Raw genomic sequence first — 13,794 nt, 5'->3', positions numbered from 1 at the left:
TTGTCATCACCGAGGTTTATTAAGAACAACAGACATTTAAAGTATAACCCAGTATAATGAATCATTAATCCTATTGATGTGATGGTAATGCAGCACCAGGAGAAGAGTTAGGGTGAATCAGCTGAATTTGCTTTCAATTGTGGGTTGGGGACTTTTGATTGTACATTTTACTCCCTGTTTGTAAACAAAAGAAATAATGTAAGATCAGATCTGATCCAACTTGGATTTCATAATGTCATCATGGGACAAATAACGAGTCTGAGGGTGGACATGATGTGACCCGCTGTGCGTCACGAAAGCGGAAGTAGTCAAACGCCGTGGGTATTTACATTCAGCTACATTCAGTGCCTGCAGCTGACTGGTAAAACTCCTAAACCAGGCATGTCCAAAGTCCGGCCCGGGGGCCAATTACGGCCCGTGTTCAAATTTTCACCGGCCCGCAGCCTCTGTCATAAAATCAATAATATGCGGCCCGTCAGCACTGTTGACCACAGTATAAAATACACGCGTACAAAAAAAGCTATTTTACATTTCACCATAAGATGGCATTAGACCTGTGGCCGCACTCTCGCCGACGTGACCCTTGTGTGATCCTTTCAGCCATTTCAGCCCATTTCTGACATGGCGCCTGTAACTAAAAAAAAGAAAAGTTGACAGCGAGGGCCGCCGCTTCCAGGACAAGTGGAAATTGGAGTATTTTTTCGCTGAATTACGAAGCAGTCGGCACCAACAGCTCCCTCTTGTCAACTTCTACCGCCAGCTGGATGAAGGCAGGTTCCAAGAGATTTGAACATTTGCTAAGAAAATGCTGAGCTTGTTTGGCTCGACATACTTGTGCGAGAAGACATTCTCGGTTATGAACATTAACAAGAGCCGCGTGAGGACGAGACTAAGTGACTCTCACCTGCGTGACGTCTTGCGCATCAAAACCACTGGTTTTGAGCCAGACCTGGACTAGGCCTACATACTGCAGTCGAGATCTCAGTATCACCCTTCACATTAGTGCAGGTAAGATATGTGTTTAGTCCTCTGAGGTGAATAAATTCTAAAATCTCAGTGAATTCATTTTTTTGTGATGATCAAAACCACAGTTTTGAATATGCACGGACTACTGTTTTAAATTTAGAAGTTTACAGTGAGCATTTAATAGAGAATAATATGTAATGTTTCAAATGAACCTAGATATGTTTCATCTTCCCAAAAGTTTTTTTTCCAGACAGACTTTTTCTTCATTTTATGTGGTCTTCAAATATGAAAGGCAGAGTGATTTTGGCAAAAACTTGAAAATGATTAAAAAAATGAAGTATGCCATTTGCAATAAAAATTTCATAAAATAGTTCATTTGTATTTAATGTTAATGGTTCAAAGAATGTCAGGCTGAATGGTCGGCCCCCACACATTTTCACCTTACCAAATCTGGCCCTCTTTGCAAAAAGTTTGGACACCTCAGCCCTAAACGATGGACAAAATTATTTCCAACGAGTAACTCCACAACTTGCCAAAGACTCAATGGCTGATGTCAACAAAATCTCTGAAATGTTTTCATCAACATCAAGTTCTAAACTTGAGAGAGGTTACAAGTTCTTTGTCGAAAACTACTTATTCGACTATCAAGGCAAGTCCCCCGATGCTAGGCTAACGCTAGGCTAATGTTAACTGGTTAACTACCTGTGCTAACTGTTTAACAATCTCTGGATATGTTTAGTTTATTTTCATCATCATATACTTCCTCAGTCATTGCTAGTTTTAGTATTTCAAATTTTTCTTTTAGCAACAGAATTCTAATATTTTCCCCGTTGCCCGGACATATGCAGTGTTGGAGATAGTAGATGGAGAGGTGGCAATTCGAGCAAGATGCCACAGATCAATGACGAAGTGACAGCAGCCACATTACCATCAACAATTAAGTGCAACGTTCAAGTTCATTTAGGCTACTGTGGTTGCTGTGTGGTGCGGCTACGTTCAAGTTTACGGCGGATGCAGTCAGTTCTGTTGTTCCCGAGTTCCCCTGTAAGTACTCAAAGTTCAAATGAATTACGCCACAAATTTCCAATGTTCTTTACCTTATAGGTATGTTTGGTTCATACTCCTGCCATTACTCCTGACTAAACATTGGCTTTGGAAATGGAGTTTAACATCTGCCACCACACTGTGGCAGCCCACAGCTTTAAACAGGATCGGTCAGATGCAATTTAGGCAAGCTAGCCACCTCCCCCGATTAGCATTAGCATATAGCTTGCTGGCATTGTACATGGTTGAAAGAATTAAATGATTTCATCATAAAAACTGTAAAATATCAACATGTAAAAAAGAATAGACTGAATACTTTCTCAATGCACTGTATGTCTAACTGATCCGTCAACCAGGCCTATATCAATAATGTCTACGTCGGTAGAGAATGGCGTATGCTACAATGATAGGTTACTCATTCAAACTATTTATGATGAATAATAAATAAGATGCCATCGATATGCCTGGTTAATGTTTCGCGAGGTGGAGTTTAATATAATGTAATGTGATCGCGTTCTACAGATCCAGCATGTCAAAAATAAATGCACGTACTATTTGTTTGGTTAGCTGTTCATTTCTGTTATTGATTAGTCAGAATGGTTACTGAAGGTCAACTAAGGTTATTTTTTCTTTGTCAGAGTCAGTATCAGAGTAAGAAATTATTTTACTGTCGTTTCAAAAACATTGCACAAACCCCAACCACAGAACAGATGAGACAAATTTATATACACATATTTAATGTGACAGTCTGACCATGGCCGATCACTGTCCGATGGCACCTGAAACGGTGCAATCGATCCCTATCAGTATGCCATTCGTGTTCCACCATTTCAGGTTAGGGAGTGATCGGCATAGACCCTGGGTACTTTCTGAAGTGACTAGGCTATGTATGCAGCCTATGTGTTGATTTAATCTGATAGTTTTACTGTGCATGCCAACACTGGTGAGTCTACACAGGCAGGGTCCTATATCCGTCAGGAGGGGGCACTATAGGCTACTACACATTTGGTAACTTGTTCACATTCAGAGCGTGTTTTAGAGCCACCAAACTCAGAGCCCATGAACCGCTCCACGGGTGATGTGTGTGCTGCATTGTTCTTATTTTTATTATTTATTTTATTTTATTTCTATTATTATTCTTATCTTCTCCATGTCCCCTCCTGAGCCTCGTAGTTGCGAAGTGTATCATGAAGAATGTAAGTCTGGAAAGGTAATTATTGATTTATTAGAGTCCACACATTTACCAGTGAGACAAAAATATATATATATTTTTTTTCTCACTATCTGAGTGACCAGATGTGAGTCTCTGGCTTCAAAGACATCTTTGAAGATGGCACCTCCAGAACTGTAATCTGCTCCCTGAGTGACTGAATCTACCTTCTTTTTTTTTTTTAATCTCCTAAAAAGCAGTCACCTGAACCCCGTCTGTATCTCTACTCTGAGTCGCAAATAAAAGGACTCAAATTTCCCTCAACATTTTCCTTAACCTTTCCCTAACCTTTAACCTGTTATACAACAATTATGACACTGGATGACTGGTATAATGTGCCAGCTAGGCCTTAAATAGGTGAAATGTTACTTGTTAAGGTTTATTTAAGTACATCTGTCCAGAATATGGTCGGTGCATGACTTTCCTTGGCAGAGCGAGGTCAGCGAACAGAAAATGAGATCATGTCAACCCCCATGGATGACCTCAAGATGAATGAGATTAAGGTTATCATCGCTAAAGACACGCTTCGCCTCACTCGTGTCCTCTAGCTGTCTTTACAGGGCAAGAGACTCACCTCTCACTCATGTGCCTTTTCAAAGAGATCTATTAAATCTCAGCACAAGAACATCATAATTTTTCATTGACCCGATGCACTTTTCTCTCCGGAGCAGCAGCAGCCACACACCTGCAAACATCAGAGGGTAAAAATTATCCATCATCTGTGACCTTTCAGGTTTCACAACAGAGAGCAAACAACCAAAAACACATTTTGAAGTCCTGGCCTGTTCCTGTGAATTTTAAACAATTCTCAAGGTTGCCAAGAGCAGTATGCTGAATAATGAGATACAGGAGAGACCCAGGCAAATGCAAGCATTTGAATATGTTTGATCATGCACTGGCATATGAATGTTTGTAGCCCAGACAGACAGTGAGGCAGCCCGAACCTCCAGGGTGGAACAAAGCAGAGACGCCTTGAACACTGGGACCCTGGGCGCAGCTTCCATTTCTCCCTCCCTATTATTATACATACAAACCCCTCCCCCCGCTCCTCAATGGATAGAATCAACCAGTTCAAAGGCACGTTTCCTGTTAAATATAACTGTGACGTTGCTTCATGTCCTGCCATTATTGATTTCAAGCGAGGGGAAAGAATGAAGGGGAGGGATGAAAAATCCCTCAGAGGGGAAGAGATATGCTGTACACAATGTTAGCTGACCCCTATTAAAAAGCAAATTTCTGCAATTTCCACGGATTACCTCAGATTTGTTCATGTGTAATTGTTGTGACCACTGGAGCCTGTGTGTTTGATTGTCTTCTTTGTTCCCTAACCCTACACTTATGTGCTATAAAACATACCCTCACTGCTAACTGCTAAAAAAACCAAAAAACTATTATCAAGTTTGAAAATAATCCTCAGGCTTTGACACCACTGGGATGTGGATTATGTAACGGGACTGCAAATCAATATCAGGCAGCTGCAGCTGATATTTTATACATTCAGGTTGTGTTCCGTGTATAAGCCCACATGCAGAGACAAAACTCACAGCTGTGGATGAGACGGATAAGATTTAACTGATGATGAAAATGAGGCAGAGATTAAATCGATGCATGAATATTGATGAGGTGACATGTACGTGAGGAAGTATGGGTGTTGACTAAAAGTCGATCTTGGGTGAGTTTTACAGGGCAGTCAGATAAAAGATACAGCAAACACTCAGGGTGTGGGTGAAGTCTCCGTAGAGGAGCATCTCTCACTTCTCTTTGACGAGAAGAGACTGTATCCTTTATGAGAAGGTGTTGTTCTAAAGCGTACGGAAACTTGGCTGCGACCAAAATGGGATCATCGGCAAACCTAGAAAGTGAGCAAGAGCCACTCTGTCAATTTGGCCTTGAGCAGGATGTTTGACCCCCATTTCCTCTGGGAAAAACTCCTCAGCAGCCAACAGTGATAGAGCTGTGGCTTCACAGGAGAATGAACATCAAACAGGTTGATTCTGACAAGTGAATGTGGACCCAGCAAAAATTCCCTAGAGAAATAAAAGACAGGGTGAGAGACAGTTGAGAGAGAGAGAGAGAGAGAGAGAGAGAGAGAAAAGCAAAGAAGGCCAAAAGGAAGGAGGTGTGACAAGTCAAATTAAGTTTTGATGGTGAGAATGAATCCAACATAAGTATGACTGCGCAGCAGGCAGGATGGAAATATAACGTGATATTCATGCATCAAAATGTTCTTTCATCATCTTATTTTGTGAAGCAGCAGCTCTGGAGTCGGTTCCCAAACACGAATTGGGTTCTACACTAAAGACAAAATTCAATAAAAACATCCAGGAGATTGATATTTTAATGTTTTGTTCACCTGTGCTTTGATACAACAGTTGTCCAAATGAAATGAAACCTGCAAAAATCTTTGATGGTTCAATATTTTCTATTAAATTTCTAAAATATAATTTTCCCATTTCCAAGCAGGTGTCTCATACTTATCGCAGAAACAGGATAATACCTGTTCTTTTTCCAGGATGTCATGCTGTGGTACAAAATCTGCTGCAAAATGCTTTACCCTCTCTCTTGCTACAGGAGGTAATTTTCAGATTAAAAAAAGACTCCCACCTGTTTGAGAATGTAATGAAAATGTTTAGTCAGATTTTTGCAGCCAGGTAGGACAACAGGAAATCTTTCTAAACAATGATAAACCACTGTTTTGTCTTTAACTTCACTTAACTCATTCTGTTGTTCCGTATACTCCATATTACACATTTACTCCTCGCATTTTGTGAACTATATACTAATAGTATATTGTTTTAGCAGTCAATACACAAAGAAATCAACATCATCTTTCTGAAGCTGTTTCATTCATTTCTTTCCATCTGTGAGCAGCTTCTCCATTTCCTTTGTAAATTGCACTGTGGGAGAGTATCCATTAATAGCATGCTGTATTCAATATGCATGCTGTCTACTGTGAGAACACACTACATACCAAAAACCTACTGAGCATTACGATGTGTATTGATTTGGGACACTGTATGTCTTTGATTGTTTGTTGATTATTGTCTACTGTGTGTGTTTTTATTGCATTCTTAGATTTTGTGTCAACACTGCAAACTAATTTCGCTCTGGGATAATAAAGTTAATGAATTCATCAAATGATAAAATAAAATGTATTTTAATTAAATATGGTAATTGTTCTTTGTTTTGGAACTGAAATTAGTTAGTAACTAGCAAAATAAAGCAATTCCTCTCAAGTGATTTACTCCTGTACTCTTTAACTTTCTAAAATGTAACTTTTCTTGAACGTTTCAGTGGTCCGCCTTTCCAGCTAGGACATATGTGGCACAATGCCAGCAGTCTAAAACTGTAATACTTAGCAGATTAATGATAATTCTCTTACGTATATGCAGGTTCTGACCTGCTACACATTATGAAGAGGACTGACAAATTGCACTAATGATACACCTCTAAGCTGAGATGCTTTGCTGGCTTCTGCCTCATCTGTGAATGTGTGTGCACATTCCCTATCCTGAGCCTTTTATAAAGTCACTGCACCCTGTTCCCAGATGGTTTTACATTGGATTCTAAACTGTAATAGCAGCTCTCATTCTCCCAGCAGTCAGTGAAGGTGTACAGGAGAGACTAACATGACGAATTAATATATAGTATATACAGAACTCCCTCACCTGACCAAGTGACTGGATATCCAGTATTTACAAAATGCTTTAAGATTTATGCTACACGAGTTAAAAAAAGTAAAAAAAAAAGTAAATAAATTCTACATTATATAAACAATTACATACAGATACACTATTTTCTAATATGGTAATGACCAACAAGGTCCTGGAAATAAAACAGCCAAACAAGCAAGCATGTTAAATACTTGACTAAAAGGGAGTGAGCTATTTTGCCGCTACCTATTGGCCAACATCTTTTTTATTATATATCTTGAGGAATATAAATGATCAGATATCAGATATTGATTTACATATCTTACACACATTGATTCACAATGCATTGTGGGAACTGTTGGGTTTCTCTTTATAGTATTGTAAGGTCTTGACCTTAACTTGTAAAGTGCCTTGAGATAATGTATGTTATATTCAAATAAAACTCAATTCAATTCAATTAAAAAATTATTTACAACCTAAACCCTAAAAATACATAAAAATAAATTAAAGTAAAATTTGTGAAAATGTAAAATCGATAAAATATGATGATTGTTATATTTTTACAGACTGCTGTATCATTGGAATACGTGCATTTATTATTATAGATTTTGACAAAATTTTGTTTTTGTGTATCCTGAGCCAAAGCATGATGGGACAGAAGTGAAGCCAGCCAATTTGGTAGAATGTAAATATAAACTTAATGAAGACACTTTACATTACATTTGGTAAATTTGTTCATTCATAATCATTGATGCTTGAAAAAAAAATCATATGACACCGTTCCTCAGAAGTAAAAGAAAAGTAACGTGGTCGAGAATAACAAAGGAAGAATAAGTAAAACATCATCAGCATACAGAGAGATATGATACTTTGTGGCTTTGCATGTTACTGGTGTTATGATTGATGCTATAGATGGATAATCTTACTGGATGAGTGGTTGACACTGATGAGTCAAATAGATTAGACAATAGAGGGCAGCTCTTTCATGTGCCTCATGTTATTCTAGTGGGACTTCCTACTGTATTTGACTGGCTAACAAATGCCACAGCAGACGGAAAGAGGGGAGACACCCAGACTGATCACAAATGTAAACCCAATAAAAAGGTTTGCAATATGTTATGGTTGTGCATACAAACACAAAAACATATGGTGCTAAATAAAGGACATAATGACAGATGTACAGTCGGTATCTGGAGTCAGGAGCTGAACCATCCTGTTGTTATTGTTATTGTTGCTCCTGTGGTGTGTTCATTAGCCTGGTGCCCCTGGCGACTGTTCCGTTTTTGAGTCTTCTCTCCGCCTCCCTGCTCTCCCCTGCCACAGGCGCTGTCTTCTCTGTGGCACTGGGGGATTTTTACACTGATAAGTGTATGGGTGGATGATGATGATGCCAGGTCGGGGTGGTGAGGCCACAGAATTCATAGAAAATGCTCAGTGTTGATAATTGAGGTGAGGGCAGGGTAAAGTAAAAAGGGTAGGCTATGTTTTGTTTTGTTTTTGGATGTTGACAGAAACATTTGACTGGAATGGAAAAAGGATCAAATAATAACAGCAATGATGACAGCAATTTGTATTCAGTCCAGCTCGACTGGGTTCCCAAAGGGATAACAGGTTGAAATGTGTTTTACATTAAAAAATTAAAGCAGTGCATTCTCACTGTGGTGTATAATTTTTCAGTATCAAAAAACAGTAATTCAGCTCACACCTATTTGCAGTGAATATCATTGTAAGGCAAAGTGCTGTTTATTATGCACAACGAGCGAGAGTGTGTGTGCCTCTGATTATTCTTGTTTAATCTTCAAGTTTCCTTGGCTGAAGTCAGCATTTTATACCCCCACGAGAGAGTAGATTATGACGAAGAAACCTACTCCCCATTTAGAAAATGCAGCAAGTGACATTTTTGGAATAAATTTTGATTACTGTTTAAATAATTTAGAGAGAAAACATCATTAGTTATATCAGTATGATGTATTCATACTGGTTTGGCATACTGAGAAGATGAAATAGTCTGTTTTAAGGATACAAAATGAGTTCACAGAGACAGCCACATCACTACAACAAAGGCAGGTGTGGCAAGAAATGATAGCAGTCAGATGGTACGGTTGTAAACTGGACATTGGTTTAGCCAGATTATGTCAACCACTCAGATTATGTCAAGTTGCATGTCAACAGAAAATTTGTATATCCTAAATGTCTAAATGTGTGCACACAAATATTGCATTAAGTACAAGGTTTAACCAGAAAGTTAAAGGAGTCCACTATTATTAGTATGTTGGCCAGCACTATGAAAATAAGACCCAAGTTCTCAGGAACTGAGAATTGTCATTTAATTAAAAAAAAAACTAAGATAAATTAATAAATAAAGCATGGAACATGACTTTATATCAAACAGACAGCTCTGGGTGAAAATGCCAACGATAGTTAATGTCCTGCCATTTTATAATTGTAAAATTTTCATTTTAGCAAGCTGTGCACGGTCAGTTCACACACACACACACAGTGCTGAACTTCATCAGCCCTGAGAACAGCGAAGGCAAGGCACTGTTTGTTTTAGCAGCAGTCAAGGAAGGGTGAAGGGCAGGATTGAGGGCACTGAAAGCATTCAGCTGAGTTTGTATCTTCATGAGCAGTGCGAATTTATCAACTGCAAAATCCCCCTCCTGATACCAGTTGCAATCTCTGTGTGTAATCAAGACTTGGTTATGCAAATCCTCAATCCCTCAGGGTCACACAGCCCATGCTCCAGTGGCTTTAGTCAAGATGGAGCTACTCTTTGGATTTGGATTTCTCTGTTTGTCTTGACAATAATCTACAGATGCCAGACTGCTGTTACCACAAGCCAACAACAAAATTGACTGAAAATGAAAGGTACTCAGTTGAAAGTACATGAGAGTTAGAGGAAATCCCAGTGGCCTTGTATGTGAAATTTCCCTAGAGACAGAGAAGAGAACTAAAAAAATGGAAGGAAAGGATGAAATGCTTTTTTCTAGTAGACACAGTCAACTAATCACTTGTCTTAATTGCAGATAGAAATCTTATTCTAACACATTTAAAGGAAGTTATAGGCAACTTAGCAAAAAAGACTGCTAACAGGGGGAAACAGCTCGCCTGGCAACTCTAAAACTGTTATATCTCATTTGTTGGAAGGAGGATCTTTCTTTCTTAATCTTAGCTAGCTGTTTCCATTGTTCATGCTAAGCTAAGCTAACCATTTTCTGGATGTAACTTCAATTCTAACAGATATGAGAGTGGTATTGAATTTGTTATCTTTAGACAGGCTGTTTCCCTTTGTTTCCAGTCATTAATGCTAAGCTAAGATACCTAGCTGCTGGCTGTAGCTTCATTGTACAGATATGAAAGTGGTATCAATCTTCTCATCTAACTCTTTACCAGAAAGCAATCAAAAGGGTTATTTTTAAGTTTTCTCTGCCGGCGAATGTGGTTTCGGAACGAGCGGGTGATGGTGATTGTCTCTTGGCAAGAGCTTCCGCCGTTGTGTTTACAAGACGCCCTCTGATCAGCACTATGTCTTCAGGGCAGATGGGAGGCTACAGTGAGTCACTATTGGAAAGTGATGAGACTCGCTGGTTATCATGCTAACTTCAGTAGAAGAAAAGACGTGATACAGACCCAAAATGTTGAAATATTGCTTTAAGCGTCAAAGCTAAGAAACTGTAAATCCCCAAATCCTAATTTGATATGTATAAAAAAAATAAAAACAAAAACAATACACTGACATTCCTGTCTTCCCTTTACAGCTCAGTGTACCTTACTGACCCCCACTGAAAAAAGAGAGACGGAGACAGAGGGAGAGTATGACATGGCCCGAAAACATGCTGCTATTCATTTTCTATCTTGAGCAATTATTTCTGACATTGCACGTCAACTGTGACAAACTGTGACAGCTTGAGACATTCAGGACTGACAGTGTAAGCAACATGACAACGAGTGAACCTTGAGATGAAGAGAGAGGGAGAGACAGAGAGAGGGTAAAAAAGCAAAGTGTCATGAGCACACAGCCACACGGCAGCAGGGCATTAGTGTTCAAGGAGGTGAAGTGGACATAAAAGGGTGAGGAGGATGCTGTTGTTGGCGGAGGGAACCTCAGTTGTATGAACATGATGTGTTCAAGTAAAAGCTGTGTGGAGGAAATTATGATGCATTGAAACACAGCAGGAGGTGCAGCCCACCCGCAGCGCTTTGTACTTTCATTTTAAGTCATGCGCTGGAGAGAAAAACATGAAGAAAACCTGTTATAATAAGGCTAAATCTAGTGTTAGACAACGTACTGAGCCAGGCGTACGTGTGTTCCTCATTCTCCCTTCATTGCTGTTTGAAATTACATTTCTGTCTCTATTGTTCAACAAGTTCTTCAAATTAAATGACAAAATATATCATTTGTAACTGGCCTTAAGAGCAACACATAGAAGTGTTTTCTGCTCTATCAGCAGAAAAGCATAATTTGTCTGTGCCTTACCATAGTATGGTTAAGTTTGGTTAGGCACAAAAATGACTTGGTTAGGTTCAAGGTTTGGGTTAGAATAAATACTTTCTTATGGTTTGGAGACCTTCGTCATCATCGTTACAATAACAAATCAGTTTAATGTAATAGAATGATCATGATCAGGCTTAATATCGTATTTATTATTCTATTATTTTACTTTGCGGTTAAATTGGGTTTTTGACGACAGTTTTTGGAAGGACTGTCTCATTTTTTTTCATCTTTTATAAAACACATTGTACTGCATCTTTTGCATGAAATGTGCTTTTATTATTCTGATTAGATATCTTAATGGGAACAAAAATTCAGTGAAGTTAATGAGACTTAATAAAGGCAACCATTTACTGCAACAAGTTACTGTGTTAGTGCACTTATCAAAAAATCATACTAGTTCTATTAGTGAGGCGTATGTGAAACATTTTAATACAACAAAAGCAAACTAAATGGATTTGAATTAATAACATTACATTTTGTTCACAAATGTATCCAAATGCATTTAAATCTCTCTGTCTGTCCGTCTGAACATTCAGCATGACAAACTTTAGCCTGTGGTGAGTCTTATTAATAAGATAGACTTCCCTTCTTGTGACTCTGGTGAATACTAATGAAGAACAACTAATTCTCATTAGCCAACCTGATACTGTGCTGGTGGACATGTACAGGGCTTTGCGTCTGCGAGGTGAAAAGCAAATTTGACATTTTGAAGAAGGCTGATGGGAAGGAACAAGTACAAGTGTTCCCTCAGGCGGATCCATTTTCTCTAAGGTATCTGAGGTCAGACAAATTTAGAGCCTCCTATTCGTACAAAGGATAGCTCTGCCACTGTTTAACACCACCACTCTGCTAAGTTGTGTGGGTGCACGTGTGTGTGTGTGTATGTGTGTGTGTGTGTGTGTGTGTGTGTGTGTGTGTGTGTGTGTGTGTCTGTGTGTGTGTGTGCGTGTATGTGTGTATGTGTGTGTGTGTGTTTGTGTGTGTGTGTGTGGTGTGTGCATGCATGCATGTTGCTTCCATAGATTCGTGCAAGTGATAGATGTGTACAGTATACTACAAGAAATATTGATTTCAGTGTGTTTTTCTGTCTAATTTTCCTTTAATGTAAAATTAACTCACACATCTATGCCATAAAAAAAGCAAGGCAAATATAATCTCTGTATGATTCTTTGTGCTAAAGTTTCAGTATAAATTCAATCCAATTTCAGCACCACATATTTTGTAGCATCTTGATGGCTATCTAGTAGCTGTCTCCATATAAATCGCTTCAAAAACCAACAAAGAACACCCCATTTAAGATTTAGTGAAGGGTAGAGGCAGAGCTCTTTCATTCATACTGTTATGGAGCTCAGTCCGTGCAATGCAGAGAGGAAAAGAGGCAGGCAGGGTGGGGGAACATGAATTATTCAGCAGCTCTGCCACAGTGAGCCCTGGATTCCCATCCTCCTCCCCACCAGCCTTGATCCCAAAGGACCCTAAGTGGGCTTATAGTACAGCTCGATCAGCACTACATACACACTGATGTATGCACTCCACAGCAGGGAAGATCATATGGGAACTTCCGATCCTGAGGTGACTGAGGGGATATCGGCAGAAACCCACAACTGAAAATGCTAAAGCTGGAAATGCCATTTCCTGTCACAGTGACAAACTGAGTAAAGCTGCCCCTGCCCAAGTTCAACCCTTGAACTTGTGTGCTGTATATTTAACATGCACCACACTAATGGGAGGCGCAGTATTTGGCACACCAGGAAGTTTAGGAAATGTATTGTGCTGGTTCCCTCAGTGTAAACTGTTATGGATGAGAGCAGTAGCTAAAAATGCTAATGTGCAAAATGAAATGCGAGCTAAGCAAACTTACTGAAACCCAAAAATGTTCAGTCACATGTCAAACAGATAAACGGACAGAAACCATCATTCATTTGACCCAATAAACACAAATTAGATGTGAAATAATTATTAACCTTTGCCTTTATCCTTTCTGGGTATTTGGGATTTTAAGTGCACAGAATGAGCTACAATTAAATGTGGTGATGAATTTCTATATACTGCTATAATTTCTATATAACTGACAACATTACAAACCCACAAAGCCTCTCTCTCACACACTTACAGACACACACACTTGCAAACATACATTTCTACCTTATCAGCAGTGGACTGTCGGACTAAGTTGAACATGTGTGCGCTACTATTTAGTCACTCTGAAATAATAATAATAATGATAATGATAGTATAACTAAAAACTGGTTTTGTAATTTTCTATTAAAAAAATGTCAAGAGAGGACTGATGTCTACCTACCAAAGAGAGGACCTCCTTAACCTGCAGTGGAACAGTCTGTGATGAACACAGACTGGGACATGAAAACATCTTTCTTTGGCAAATACCCTGAAAATACTTATGTAGTGTTTCATCCATTATCACT

Source organism: Seriola aureovittata, chromosome 2 (genome assembly GCF_021018895.1).
Source record: "Seriola aureovittata isolate HTS-2021-v1 ecotype China chromosome 2, ASM2101889v1, whole genome shotgun sequence".
In the NCBI taxonomy this organism is placed as follows: Eukaryota; Metazoa; Chordata; class Actinopteri; order Carangiformes; family Carangidae; genus Seriola; species Seriola aureovittata.
The sequence above is the reverse complement of the archived record's forward strand: the minus strand, read 5'-3'. Positions refer to the sequence as shown.